The sequence below is a fragment of the Lipotes vexillifer genome, unplaced genomic scaffold (assembly GCF_000442215.2).
Source record: "Lipotes vexillifer unplaced genomic scaffold, Lipotes_vexillifer_v1.1 scaffold171, whole genome shotgun sequence".
Lineage (NCBI taxonomy): Eukaryota > Metazoa > Chordata > Mammalia > Artiodactyla > Lipotidae > Lipotes > Lipotes vexillifer.
The window spans coordinates 679,214-693,456 of NW_006774783.1; positions in this window are offsets into that span (position 1 = coordinate 679,214).

The following is a 14,243-nucleotide window of genomic DNA, read 5'->3' on the forward strand; positions in this document are numbered from 1 at the left end:
TATATATATATATATATATATATATATATATATATTAAAAGAAAGAAAGGAAGAGAGCAACCAAATCAATAAATCTACCAATGATTATAATCTCTAAATACTAAACTAAGATAAACATATAACCATAAACTGGTCAGTCTCATACAACACACCCCAAGTCTATAATTGCTCCCAAAGTCCACCGTCTCAATTTTGGGATGATTTGTTGTCTATTCATGTATTCCACAGATGCAGGGTACATCAAGTTGATTGTGGAGACTTAATCTGCTGCTCCTGAGGCTTCTGGGAGAAATCTCCCTTTCTGTTCTTTGTTCACTCAGCTCCTGGGGTTGAGCTTTGGATTTGGCCCCGCCTCTACATGTAGGTCACCAGAGGGCATCTGTTCTTCACTCAGACAGGACGGGGTTAAAGAAGCAGCTGATTCAGGGGCTCTGGCTCACTTAGGCCTGGAAGAAGGAGGGGTACAGATGCGGGGTGAACCTGCGGCAGCAGAGGCCAGTGGGACCATGCACTAGCCTGTGGCACACTGTGCATTCTCTTGTGGAAATTGTCCCTGGATCATGGGATCCTGGCAGTGGAGGGCTGCACAGGCTCCCGGGAGGGGAGGTGTGGCTAGTGACCTGTGCTTGCACACAGGCTTTTTGGTGGCTGCAGCAGCAGCCTTAGTGTTTCATGCCCGTCTCTGGGGCCCACACCGATAGAGCGGCTAGTGCCTGTCTCTGGAGCTCGTTTTGGCAGTGCTCTGACTCCCCTGTCCTCACGCACCCGAAACAATGGTCTCTTGCCTCTTTGGCAATTCCAGGCTCTTTTCTGGACTCCCTCCCGTCTAGCCACGGTGCACTAGTCCCTTCAGGCTGTGTTCACACAGCCAACCCTAGTCCTCTCCCTGCGCTCCCACCGAAGTCTGAGCCTCAGCTCCCAGCCCCGCCCACCCCAGCGGGTGAGCAGACAAGCCTTTTAGGCTGGTGAGTGCCGGTCGGCACCGATCCTCTGTGCAGGAATCTCTCCACTTTGCCCTCCACACCCCTGTTGCTGCACCCTCCTCCGCAGCTCCGAAGCTTCCCCCCTCCCCCTCCTGCATTCTCCGCCTGCAAAGGGTCTTCCTAGTGTGTGGAAACCTTTCCTCCTTCACAGCTCCCTCCCACTGGTGCAGGTCCCGTCCCTATTCTTTTGTCTCTGTTTATTCTTTTTTCTTTTGCCCTACCCAGATACGTGGGGAGTTTCTTGCCTTTGGGTAAGTCTGAGATCTTCTGCCAGCATTCAGTATGTGTTCTGTAGGAATTGTTAACACATGTCAATGTATTTCTGATGTAATTGTGGGGAAGACGGTGATCTCCACATCTTACTCTTCCGCCATCTTGAAGGTCTCCCTTGCACCTGGTCTTCAACCCCACCCCACCCTGTCTCCCTCCACTCCACCCCCAGAAAAAAAAATCCATGTTCTACAAGTTGTAAATTTCAAAACAGAAGAGTAAAGAAGGTAATACTTGGAAATCATTTGTGATTTAAAGAGACACAATTTTCAAAATCAGTATGGAGTTTACATGAGACCTGAAGAAAAATGTGAACTAACAAAAGCAGAGAATGAATAATTGGTTAAATAAATAGGCATCACAGGAAACTAGCATGAGTTGATCAGACATTCTGCACTAGGGAAGAACAGATCTGGAACTCAGGCTTCCTCTGCTGTATTTCTTAAATGCACCTCACTGACAGGTTTTAATACTCTTTGTTCTCCTTTCCAAACGCCTCCTTTTCCCTCCCTCCTCCTCTTCTCCTCATCATGACCCCCTTATGTCATTGAATTGCTTACACCCAAAAAATTCACTTTCTCCTTTACCATTTGCCAAAGTCATCTCACAGTTGGTTCTCCCAGCTTACCTTATAGGTCTTGGTCCTGACTTCCCACGTTGGCTTCTCTCTGGCTCTCTTCACCTTTCTCAGGTTGGGTGTTCTTATTTCCTCTTCCCCTTTTTGTTGATAGCTTCCTCAGGCTACAAGGTAGTCTGAAATGTTAATACTTTTATATTTGAAAATTATATGTTTGAATTAAAATAATGGGGCTGTCCTTGGAGAAAAGGAAAAAAAAAAAACAGATAAACTGGTAGTTACATGTTTGGTTGCTAAGTTTTAACCAAACAAGGGGCAGAGGGCAGGCTGTCTGCCTATGCAAACCACTGCCAGTAGTAGTTTGGACAAAATATTTTGTCTGCCATCTTATAGTAGCACCAGGCTGTTTTATCTTTTGTGCCAGGCTCTTGTGTTGAGGACCATGGGAGGCCGTCACTTTGAGGTACATGAAGAGCAAAGTATAACAAGGTTTTAAAAATTGATATGGGAGAGGTATATCCTTTTTAGTATTAGTTTCTATTGCGAGGAAACACATTTCTATTAGAGACTTCCTGTTGTCAATATACATGCAAAAATGAAATCAAAGGAAATAGTTTAATATTTAAGTGGTTACTGTCCAAAATATTTTCATCTTCTGAGAAATCTGCTTCTTACAGGTTAAAGTGCATGATTCATCTATGGTTGTTTGAAAATTGCCTTTGGAAGGTATCAAACCTCCTGTAGTGTTAGCTCTTCAACTAATGGCACTCAATAACAGTTTAATGATGAACTGTTTGTCAATGTGGTAGTTGATTTTTTTTTCCATTTTGTCACTTAGCCATTTTCAAAGTAAAACAATTCCATGGGTTCATAAATATTAGAATTATTGTTAGGAATAGAGTGCTAGTTATAATCTCCAAAGGTAGACACATGCCACCTGATAAAGAACTGCATACAGACCAATGAGGTATTTGAACTATAATAGAATTCTAATCTCAGCAGGACAGCATAAATCTATGCTATGTGGAGTCTTCCAGTCTGGGAAAACAGCTGGACAATATTAAAACTTTTAAACTTGGCCTCTATGAACTTCATTCTATATAACTGAATAAGGAAAAGCATGTTCTTATTTATGAAGGCATGTCTACATGATTCCAAAACCATAGGTTAAGTTAGTCAGCTCAATCAAACATCTAGTTAACTCAGTGATAAAAAAAAAAAAAAATCCAGGAAATGATACACTTTTTTTTGTAGCTCAAAAACCACTTGACAGATTTTTTTTTTTTTTTTTTTTTGCCAGTTGATTTTCTATTGTGTAAAGAGCCTAAGGCCATGATTCCTAATCCTGGTTGTGTAACAACTCAAGTTGTCTCCAAGAATGTCAGGAGCTGTCAAAAAATTCTCAAAACAAAATTACTTTTAATTCCTTCCAAATCACAAAAATATGCCACATAGCATGGTTATTGGAAGTCATGAACTCAAATACCTAAATTGTCACAATTTCAAAGCAGACCAGGAATAAAAGATCTAGCCCAACTCTATTACAGAGCTTTTTTTCTCTCTCTTTAAATGTTCAGTAGTGAGGTTTTTAAAATGGGGTCTTCAGAAATGATGGTGATACATGATGATTTTCAGTGTGGTGAGTATTTTTTTTTAACTTGTGTTTGTTACATTATTGCTATCATTGTTGATACCACTTTAGAAAATATTGGAATTTGAAAAGAATTCTGGTTAGTAGTTATGCTTCCACCTGTATGTGGAGAGGTATTTCTGTCGAAAAAAAACCCCAACTGTATTAGGACTTTTGATTGCAAGTGACGAAGACACATCTGAAATTGGCTTGAATGATTGAACGATGATGATGATAGTGATGATGATGATAATTCGCATTAAAACATTCTGACTCACAAAATTAAAATGTCCAAGAAGATCCAGCTATAAGCAGGTCTAAATTCAGGAGCTTAAACATTTTCATCAAGACTTGATCTCCTTGCATCTCCTGGCTCAGATTTTATCTGTACTTGCTTTATGTACTTTTTTCTGTGGCAGATTTTCTCTATGCAGGCAGACTTCCCCTAGGTCATGGCAACAACCCCAGGGTTACTTCTACAGGCTAGCAATCCTAACATAAAGAAGTGACCCAACAAAAACTCTGAGTGTTCACTCTTATTTGCATTGGTCCTATGTGGATAAACAAATATCTGTGATGTTGATCAAGGCTGAATCACACTCTTACTTCTGAGACCAAGAACTTCACTCAAACCACATACATTGAGAAAACTGAATGAAAATTGGTTCCTCATAGGAAAGTGAGAGTAATGCTAAAAGAAAGATACATGAATTATGATGTTGGGCTGGCAAAATTAAAAAGATGTTTACTTCAACAGTATACCATGAATATTCTGTATATACATTGATAGTTTTTTTAGACACATACAAAAGTATTGTTGATGAAAAGTTAATCAGTCAATCTAAGAAAGAAATTGATTTTATCTGAGCTGAATTGAGGATTATAACCTGGGAACAGCATCTCAGAAAGCTCCAAGAACAGTTCTGCCTGCCCATTATAGGTCATAATGCAGTTATATAAGTTTTTTAAAACAGAAGGCTATACATTAAATGACTTATTATTGACAGTTTATACAATCCAGATCTGCAAGTGCAAAGTGGTGGGTCATTGTGACCCCTTACAAGGAAGGTTATTTTCTAAAGAGTTGTCCTTTTGGTGCTGGGAGAGTGTTGTTCTTATGGTTGATCAGGTATTTCTGCCAATGGATGAGGTTTGGTTGATGCATAATGCAGATACATGATGCACAGTGAGGAGAGAGAGGCCAAAAGAAAGAGAAAAAATTTTGTTCTTAAATCTTTCTTGTCTTGTTCTAAAACATTAATTTTATTTCACAGTGTATACAATGCAAATATAATAATCTTAAATATTTATCAAACAAGTGCAATATGCCAGGCACTGTGCTTGTCCAACTTTCTTTCCAAAAACTTTGAGCGATGGGAAAGGAAGCTGAGTCTCTGCTGCGACTAGAGCTCTGTTGAAGCTGGGGATCCTTGATAGACAGTGTGGAAGAGAGAACCTGCAAAGATACTGAAGCAAAAGCACTAAAATGGAGCAGAGAAAGACATGTTATGGACCTCAAGACAGTTTAGGCAATGTTAGGCACTTTTCTACATGTTGTCTGTAATCTTCATAACAAGCCAAGATATGTTGTATTAGGCTCATTTTGCAGATGGAGAAACTAAGTCTCGGAGAGGCTAAATGATTTGCCCATAAGCACATAACTAGTTAGAGATTAAACTGGGATTTGAACTCAGATCTGTATAGCCTGAAAGCCTGTGGTCTTTCCAATACATTATTCAGCACTCATGATTTACATCACACTTGTCTGTATACAATTTTGTATAAACGGATAAAATATTATACTTTGATACTAAGAAGTTAGGATGGCTTGAATGCAATCTAGGTAGGAAGAGTTGACACATGAAATATGACAATAGTAAAAACAATATTCTATGTTGGAAGCAGAATAGAGTGGATTCTCTATCTCATTTGACAAGACTGTTGACAGCACTAACCACATCAACATTGCAGAACATCCTTGATCTTATCATTCCACCCCTTTGATTTCAAGATAACTGTACCATGGAAATTAAATATCACTCTCATCAATTATGCTGTCTACAATGTGAGGAGAAAGCATTACATTATCTTTGAAAACAAGTTTCAGTAATGTTCCTGTACCATAGAAATTAATGCTTAAGAGTATCTCATTGGAGGACAAATCACAATCAAACACAGAAATATTGAACAGGCCCATTGCAACCAGTCAACTTCATCAAGCAGAAAATCATACATTATTTATAAAATAAAATCTGGGAGCTATTCCAGAGAACGTACCAAAAACTAGAGATAGGGCTTTTCCAATATTTTTATCTTGAAATGGTCTCTCTAATACATTAACAATTTATTTACTAACAAACATTTATAGTGCATGCAGTAGTTTTTTTGAGTATCAAGTGAATCTTTCATTACAATCGTTTATATTATGAAATTGGTCTTTCCGTACTTGGAGGTTTACTTTGTAGTGGGTGGCATTGGGCAGCTTCCTGTGGTTCAACTTTGTCAGCATTTTCATTATCAGCATTTCTTTTTTTCCTCTGAGCTATTTCACATTCGTTCTAAATTTTATCTGGCTAATACTTGGCATCTAAATTGCCACATTAGATAGAATTCTGTCTCAAAGAAAATCCCAGTGTCAGTCTAATGAGCTGAATCGTATATATAGCACAGTCGTTTTTAGGTAGCTCCAATCTCTATTTTTAAACTCAGCTATAACTAAAACATTGAGATAATTATGATACATAATCCATTGCTGATGAGAAGACCGGTAACACATTAATTTTTCTAATTAGTTTTTGTCAACTAAGGCTAGGAATCTTGGAATCTTTGTTTTCATCCTAAGAGGGAATTGATTCATTTCAGCAAAGTTGCGGTGAAAGTATTTTTCTTTTTCAGTTGTTATTTGGCATAACTCACCTAGTTGAATGTTTTCTAAAATATTACAGTTTATCTTAAAACTTTTTGTTTGAACATTGACTCAGGCTGTCTTCCCATAGCTAAAGTGGGACAGGATCGATGCATTGCAGGCTTCCTCTGCTGCTCTGTGTGATAAACATTGTCTAACGAGTCAGTAAAAATCCATTTTGATGCTACTTCCCCAATTAGACCTGTTAAACTGTCTTTGAGTGAATTTGATTTTAGTTTTACACCCAGATACATTGTTAAGCTAATGTTTTAACGTAAACTATAGTACCATTAACATTAATTTCTAAGAAGTGCCTTTTTTTATCAAGTCTTTAAGTATAATCAAATAAAACTGTAATTGTTTTGTTGAGATTCAGCATAACTTGATTACTCTCTAACTACTCAGTAATTTTTTGGAAATCCTGTTCATTCAGTCTGAACAGTTGCAGATGACTTACTTGTATGTATATAAGAAAACTGTGTCATTAGCATATGTTCTGAGAATGGCTTTCTGTACGGGCACAGATCAGGAAGCTGGTAAGGAAAAAATGTTGCATTCATTCAAAAAATATCTACTGAAGCTCTTTGTTACCATGTGCAAGATGTAAAAGGTAAGTCCTCTGAGGAAAGTGAAGTGTAAGCCAGCCCACAGCTTCAAGGAACCTATCTTCTATGAGAAATAACAGCTACATAAAATCTTAAAAAACAAGGCAATATAGGACGAAGGTCAGATGGAAAGAAATTGCATATATGAGCAAAGCTCAGCTCTTTAATTTTTGTGTTTTATTTTCCTAAAAGAGATGATGCAAATGTATTATCCTCTGACTACAATACTCCAAACTCTTTTTTGATACTATCTGATGAACCCTGGTAAATCAGGTCGCTGTATGATGACACATAATTTAGCAGGTCAAACAAAACTGCTTCACAAACCTGGCAATGGTCAGTCCTTCTGCAGCCTTTGTCAGTAAATTCTTACAGCATTGTAATTTTTAAATAGCCAGATTAAACCAAGGCCACCTCGAAGCTGTTAAACTATTTCCACTGTGACTTTATTATTGTTCAAATCTGCATTTCCAAAATGACAATTATATTTAGAACTGAACTAGTACTTCTTTCAGCCCAGGACCATTGTGAATGTTATTCTATGAAAGAAGTACAGGTAACCTACTTGGGGGAGATAGATAGATAGATAGATAGAGAGAGAGAGAGAGAGAGAGAGAGAGAGAGAAACTCAATTGTTGAAAACTATGAAGTATGAACCAGATAAGCTTTAAGTCAGTCCTTGCATGAAACACCATAAAATAATGTCACTTGAAAGATTTTTCAAATTTAGACTCTCTCCCTGTGGGAAAGTTGATGTTTTCAAATGAAGATCCCTCCAGATGTAATGTTGTACCCCAGCTAATGCCATGCGTTCCTATTGACTATTCACTACTGATTCATAAACTACCACATAATTTCTGAGCTAGGAACACCTTAATTGATGGTCACACATAATAAAATAAATGTGATGACACTATTTCTTAGAGCCAAAGAGATGTTATGAAATTTTAATTAATTATCTTCAAAGAATTGTGTGATTCCGGAAAATAAAGAATCAGAATATAAAAGTTTACAATCTTGACTACTTATGGAAACTATTTGAAGGTGAAAAGAGAATTAGACACATTTGTTCTACTTTCATTTTCCTGGGCAAGTCAAAATGGCAAGGTTCTTTGTTCTTTGAGATTCTCTTGCTACACAACACTCAGAGTTGTCTTCCAATACCTCACTCTAATCACTATTAAACAATGTTGCACTGCTTTACAGTCACTGACTTTTTGCCAAAACTTTTTTATGAAAAGGTGTACTAAGAACTTATTGCTTATGATTTAGCTAACAAAGAACCTACTCTTAATGAGGAGTAACCAATCATTTTTGATAACACATTGAGCTAGTGTAATCCTCACCAATATTACTTAGTAAATTTCTTAGAAACACTACATGTCTGCCTTCAAACTGGGGTACACAATTGTATGCAGAGAGAAAGGTACTTGTAGCTTTAGATACTTCATCTGAAGATAGAATATCTTCTGGAAGAGTCAGTTTTACTCAATGATAAAATATTTTAAAAATATTATGACCAGCATATATTTTATATGTTATACATATACAAGCATGATATATTGTGGGGTGAAATGCAAACTTTGTATGATTGGATAAAACATGACTTAAAATAAATCCTCACCCTGCAACAGTGTCGAACCCACCCCACCCCATTCTTACCCTCTCCTTGCTGTATGTATCATCTTCTCATGCTTTTTAGTACTTTGATGGAAATAATCTGAGAAGCAGCAGCAAAATTATAATTTGGTGGATAGAAAAATAACCTGGATTCATAGCGTGACACCAACTCACTGATATACTCAGCCCCAGAAATAGTCTATTTTTCTATTGTAAAAAATATCTAAATGTGGTCACTGTGTAGACGTAGATGAATGATCATAGCATCTCTTGTGGAAACTATTTGCTGCAGGTTCAGAATTGGAAAGACTAATCTCCACATAGTAGACCATGAAATAGAAAGGTTACTGTATCTCTCCCCTTGTCTATGGTGGTCAAGTAGAGAGTTAGAAGGATTGGAGATAGAAACAGGGGCCAGCTTTCTGGTTGAACGAGATTCATAGAGCAGCTTGTTCCAAAGCTGTCAAGATCACAAAATGAATATAAATACTAAGTTTGCTACCACCTCCAGGCTAGAAGATATTCCAAATTTAAGCCTGTGACTAAACAGGCATATATTATCTCATGTAACTGTCATGAAGACCCTACACGTGACGTATCACCACATACATTTTACAGATGAGGAAACGTTCTTATGTAACATGGTTATGATCACACTCTGTTTTCTTTGGTTTCTCATTAATGCTTGAGATTATTTTCTGTGTTGTGCATTATAGGCTATCACACCTCTCCACTTGGTGGTTGAGGAATTTAAACCAAGAGACGATTTTCAGGTTCCTTGTTTTAAACACAAGAACTTTTCATTCATTGTCCTATGGGAGACTAAGTCATTTCTCTTTGCATTGAAAAGTTGCTAGAAATTTGAACTAATGCCTACTAGGTCTTGGAATGGAAACATCAACTTAGTCGTGTGTTATTTTGAATATTTTAATTAATTTTTTGGAATGTCATGAAAATGAATATTACATTTGGAAAAGTTACAGCAGTGAAATTAATTATGATTTAAGTATTAGAGCTGTTTTCCTACAAGAAATTTTTTACTGCTTGATTGCACACCTACCTGGCGAGAAAATGAAAGTGTGGCTCCTAATCTCTAATGTAGATGTATTTCCAATTTTTCAAAAAGAAATAGCTTCAGTGTTTAGGAAAGGATTCAATGAATGCATATAACAACTGTAGTAGAATGTCTGTTGTAATTCTGATGGATATGAGAAGAGTTTACTTTTTTTCCATAGTAAATGACTATTTTTGAGTAGATTAATTGTTTTCCAGTAGCAAGATTTATTTTTCTTTTAGTCATTCAAATTTATTCCTGTCATCTGATAATTTCATAAAAATCAAATCATATGAAATATGTGTTGATGCCTTGCTGTCAAATGCTTTACATTCAAAATAGCTCTCTTTATGCTGGACGAAAATGACTGGGCAGTAGATAGAAAATAATTGTATTTACCAGGGATCTTGTAGTGGTATGAATTGCAATACTAACTTACAATGAAGAAGAAATCAATGATACAATGTCGGGGTGTCAACAAGAGAGGGATATTATAATGCCCAATGGTCTGGCTTAAGATATGCTAGTTGTTCTCCAAGGATAGTTTGATAAATGGCAGTGTAAGAGCATTTGGAAAGCTTTATTTTTTTCTAGTGGTTAGATTTGTTTTTAAGTTTGCTCAGGAAAATATAATCACCCAAATATAAAAGACGTGTAAGGACAACTTTAATAAAATAAATTGATTTCAGTTTAGCCAAAGTTTTGAAAATCTCCCTTTGCTTTACTTTTTAAAAAATGAGATACTGAGTTAGTAAATTAAGTTGACAGAAGAGGAAAATATTTGGGAACACATGCCCTAATGAACTCACATTTTAAGCTAAGAATTTTTTACCACTTATTGATATGTTTTCTATTTAAATGTGTTTATTTTTTTTTAATTATAAAATACAGATTAGCAAAAAGAAAAAGGTAATAAATGACTAACATTTTTTTTTACATCTTTAGTGGGGTATAATTGCTTTACAATGGTGTGCTAGTTTCTGCTATATAACAAAGTGAATTGGTTATACATACACATATGTTCACAACTCTCTTCCCTCTTATGTCTCACTCCCTCCCACCCTCCCTATCCCACCTATCTAGGTGGTCACAAAGCATCGAGCTGATCTCCCTGTGCTATGCGGCTGCCTTCCACTAGCTAGCTATTTTACGTTTGGTAGTGTATATATGTCCATGCCACTCTCTCACTTTGTCACAGCTTACACTTACCCCGCCCCATATCCTCAAGTCCATTCTCTAGTAGGTCTGTGTCTTTATTCCTGCCTTACCCTTAGGTTCCTCATGACATTATTTTTTCTTAAATTCCATACATATGTGTTAGCATACGGTATTTGTCTTTCTCTTTCTGACTTACTTCACTGTGTATGACAGACTCTAGGTCTATCCACCTCATTACAAATAGCGCAATTTCATTTCTTTTTATGACTGAGTAATATTCCATTGTATATATGAGCCACATCTTCTTTATTTATTCATCTGATAATGGGCACTTAGGATGTTTCCATCTACGAGCTATTGTAAATAGAGCTGCAATGAACATTTTGGTACATTACTCTTTTTGAATTATTGTTTTCTCAGGGTATATGCCCAGTAGTGAGATTGCTGGGTCATATGGTAGTTCTATTTGTAGTTTTTGAAGGAACCTCCATACTGTTCTACATAGTGGCTGTACCAATTCACATTCCCACCAGCAGTGTAAGGGTGTTCCCTTTTCTCCACATCCTTTCCAGCATTTATTGTTTCTAGATTTTTTGATGATGGCCATTCTGACTGGTGTGAGATGATATCTCATTGTAGTTTTGATTTGCATTTCTCTAATGATTAATGATGTTGAGCATTCTTTCATGTGTTTGTTGGCAGTCTGTATATCTTTGGAGAAATGTCTATTTAGGTCTTCTGCCCATTTTTTGATTGGGTTTTTTCCTTTTTTGTTATTGAGCTGCAAGAACTGCTTGTAAATTGTGGAAATTAATCCTTTGTCAGTTGCTTCATTTGCAAATATGTTTTCCCATTCTGAGCGTTCTCTTTTGGTCTTCTTTGTGGTTTCCTTTGCTGTGCAAAAGCTTTGAAGTTTCATTAGGTCCAATTTGTTTATTTCTGTTTTTATTTCTATTTCTCTAGGAGGTCGGTCAAAAAGGATCTTGCTGTCATTTATGTCATAGAGTGTTCTGCCTATGTTTTCCTCTAAGAGTTTGATAGTTTCTGGCCTTACATTTAGGTCTTTAATCTATTTTGAGCTTATGTTTGTGTATGGTGTTAGGGAGTGATCTAATCTCATACTTTTACATGAACCAGTCCAGTTTCCCCAGCAACACTTATTGAAGGGGCTGTCCTTACTCCACTGTACATTTCTGCCTCCTTTATCAAAGATAAGATGACCATATATGCGTGGGTTTATCTCTGGGCTTTCTTTCCTGTTGCATTGATCTTTCTGTTTCTGTGCCAGTACCATACTGTCTTGATTACTGTAGCTTTGTAGTATAGTCTGAGGTCAGGGAGCCTGATTCCTCCAGCTCCGTTTTTCGTTCTCAAGATTGCTTTGGCTATTCAGGGTCTTTTGTGTTTCATACAAATTGTGAAATTTTTTGTTCTAGTTCTGTGAGAAATGCTGGTTGTAGTTTCATAGGGATTGCATTGAATCTGTAGATTGCTTTGGGTAGTAGAGTCATTTTCACAGGGTTGATTCTTCCAATCCAAGAACATGATATATCTCTCCATCTATTTGCATTATCTTTAATTTCTTCCATCAGTGTCTTATAATTTTCTGTATACAGGTCTTTTGTCTTCTTAGGTAGGTTTATTCCTAGATATTTTATTCTTTTTGTTGCAATGGTAAATGGGAGTGTTTTCTTGAATTCACTTTCAGATTTTTCATCATTAGTGTATAAGAATGCCAGAGATTTCTGTGCATTAATTTTGTACCCTGCTACTTTACAAATTCATTGATTATCTCTAGTAGTTTTCTGGTAGCATCTTTAGGATTCTCTATGTATAGTATCATGTCATTTGCAAACAGTGACAGCTTTACTTTTTCTTTTCCGATTTGGATTCCTTTTATTTCCTTTTCTTCTCAATTGCTGTGGCTAAAACTTCCAAAACTATGTTGAATAAGAGTGGTGAGAGTGGGCAACCTTGTCTTGTTCCTGATCTAAGTGGAAATGCTTTCAGTTTTTCACTATTGAGGATGATGTTGGCTGTGGGTTTGTCATATATGGCCTTTATTATGTTGAGGAAAGTTCCCTCTATGCCTACTTTCTGCAGGGTTTTTATCATAAATGAGTGTTAAATTTTGTCAAAAGCTTTCTCTGCATCTATTGATATAATCATATGGTTTTTCTCCTTCAATTTGATAATATGGTTTATCAAATTGATTTATTTGCATATATTGAAGAATCCTTTCATTCCTGGAATAAACCCCACTTGATCATGGTGTATGATCCTTTTAATGTGCTGTTGGATTCTGTTTGCTAGTATTTTGTTGAGGATTTTTGCATCTATGTTCATCAGTGATATTGGCCTGTAGTTTTCTTTCTCTGTGACATCCTTGTCTGGTTTTGATATCACGGTGATGGTGGCCTTGTAGAATGAATTTGGGAGTGTTCCCCCCTCTGTTATATTTTGGAAGAGTTTGAGAAGGATAGGTGTTATCTCTTCTCTAAATGTTTAATAGAATTCACCTGTGTAGCCATCTGGTCCTGGGCTTTTGTTTGTTGGAAGATTTTTAATCACAGTTTCAATTTCAGTTCTTGTGATTGCTCATATTTTCTGTTTCTTCCTGATTCAGTCTTATCTGATTGTGCATTTCTAAGTATTTGTCCATTTCTTCCAGGTTGTCCATTTTATAGGCAAAGAGTTGCTTGTAGTAATCTCTCAGGATCTGTTGTATTTCTGCTGTGTCAGTTGTTACTTCTCCTTTTCATTTCTAATTTTATTGATTTGAGTCTTCTCCCTTTTTCTCTTGAGTCTGGCTAATAGTTTATCTATTTTGTTTATCTTCTCAAAAAACCAGCTTTTAGTTTTATTTATCTTTGCTATAGTTTCCGTCATTTCTTTTCATTTATTTCTGATCAGATTTTTATGATTTCTTTCCTTCTGCTAACTTTGGGTTTTTTTTGTTCCTCTTTCTCTAATTGCCTTAGGTGCAAGGTTAGGTTGTTTATTCTGTATATTTCCTGTTTCTTAAGGTGAGCTTGTACTGCTATAAACTTCCCTGTTAGAACTGCTTTTGCTGCATTCCATAGGTTTTGGGTCATCATCTCGCCATTGTCACTTGTTTCTAGGTATTTTTTTTTATTTCCTCTTTGATTTCTTCAGTGATCACTTCGTTATTAAGTAGTGTATTGTTTAGCCTCCATGTGTTTGTAGTTTTTACAGATCTTTTCCTCTAATTGATATCTAGTCTCATAGTGTTGTGGTCAGAAAAGATACTTGATGCAATTTCAATTTTCTTAAATTTACCAAGGCTTGATTTGTGACACAAGATATGATCTATCCTGGAGAATGTTCCATGAGCACTTGAGAAAATTGTGTATTCTGTTGTTTTTGGATGGAATGTCCTATAAATATCAATTAAATCCATCTTGTTTAATGTATCTTTTA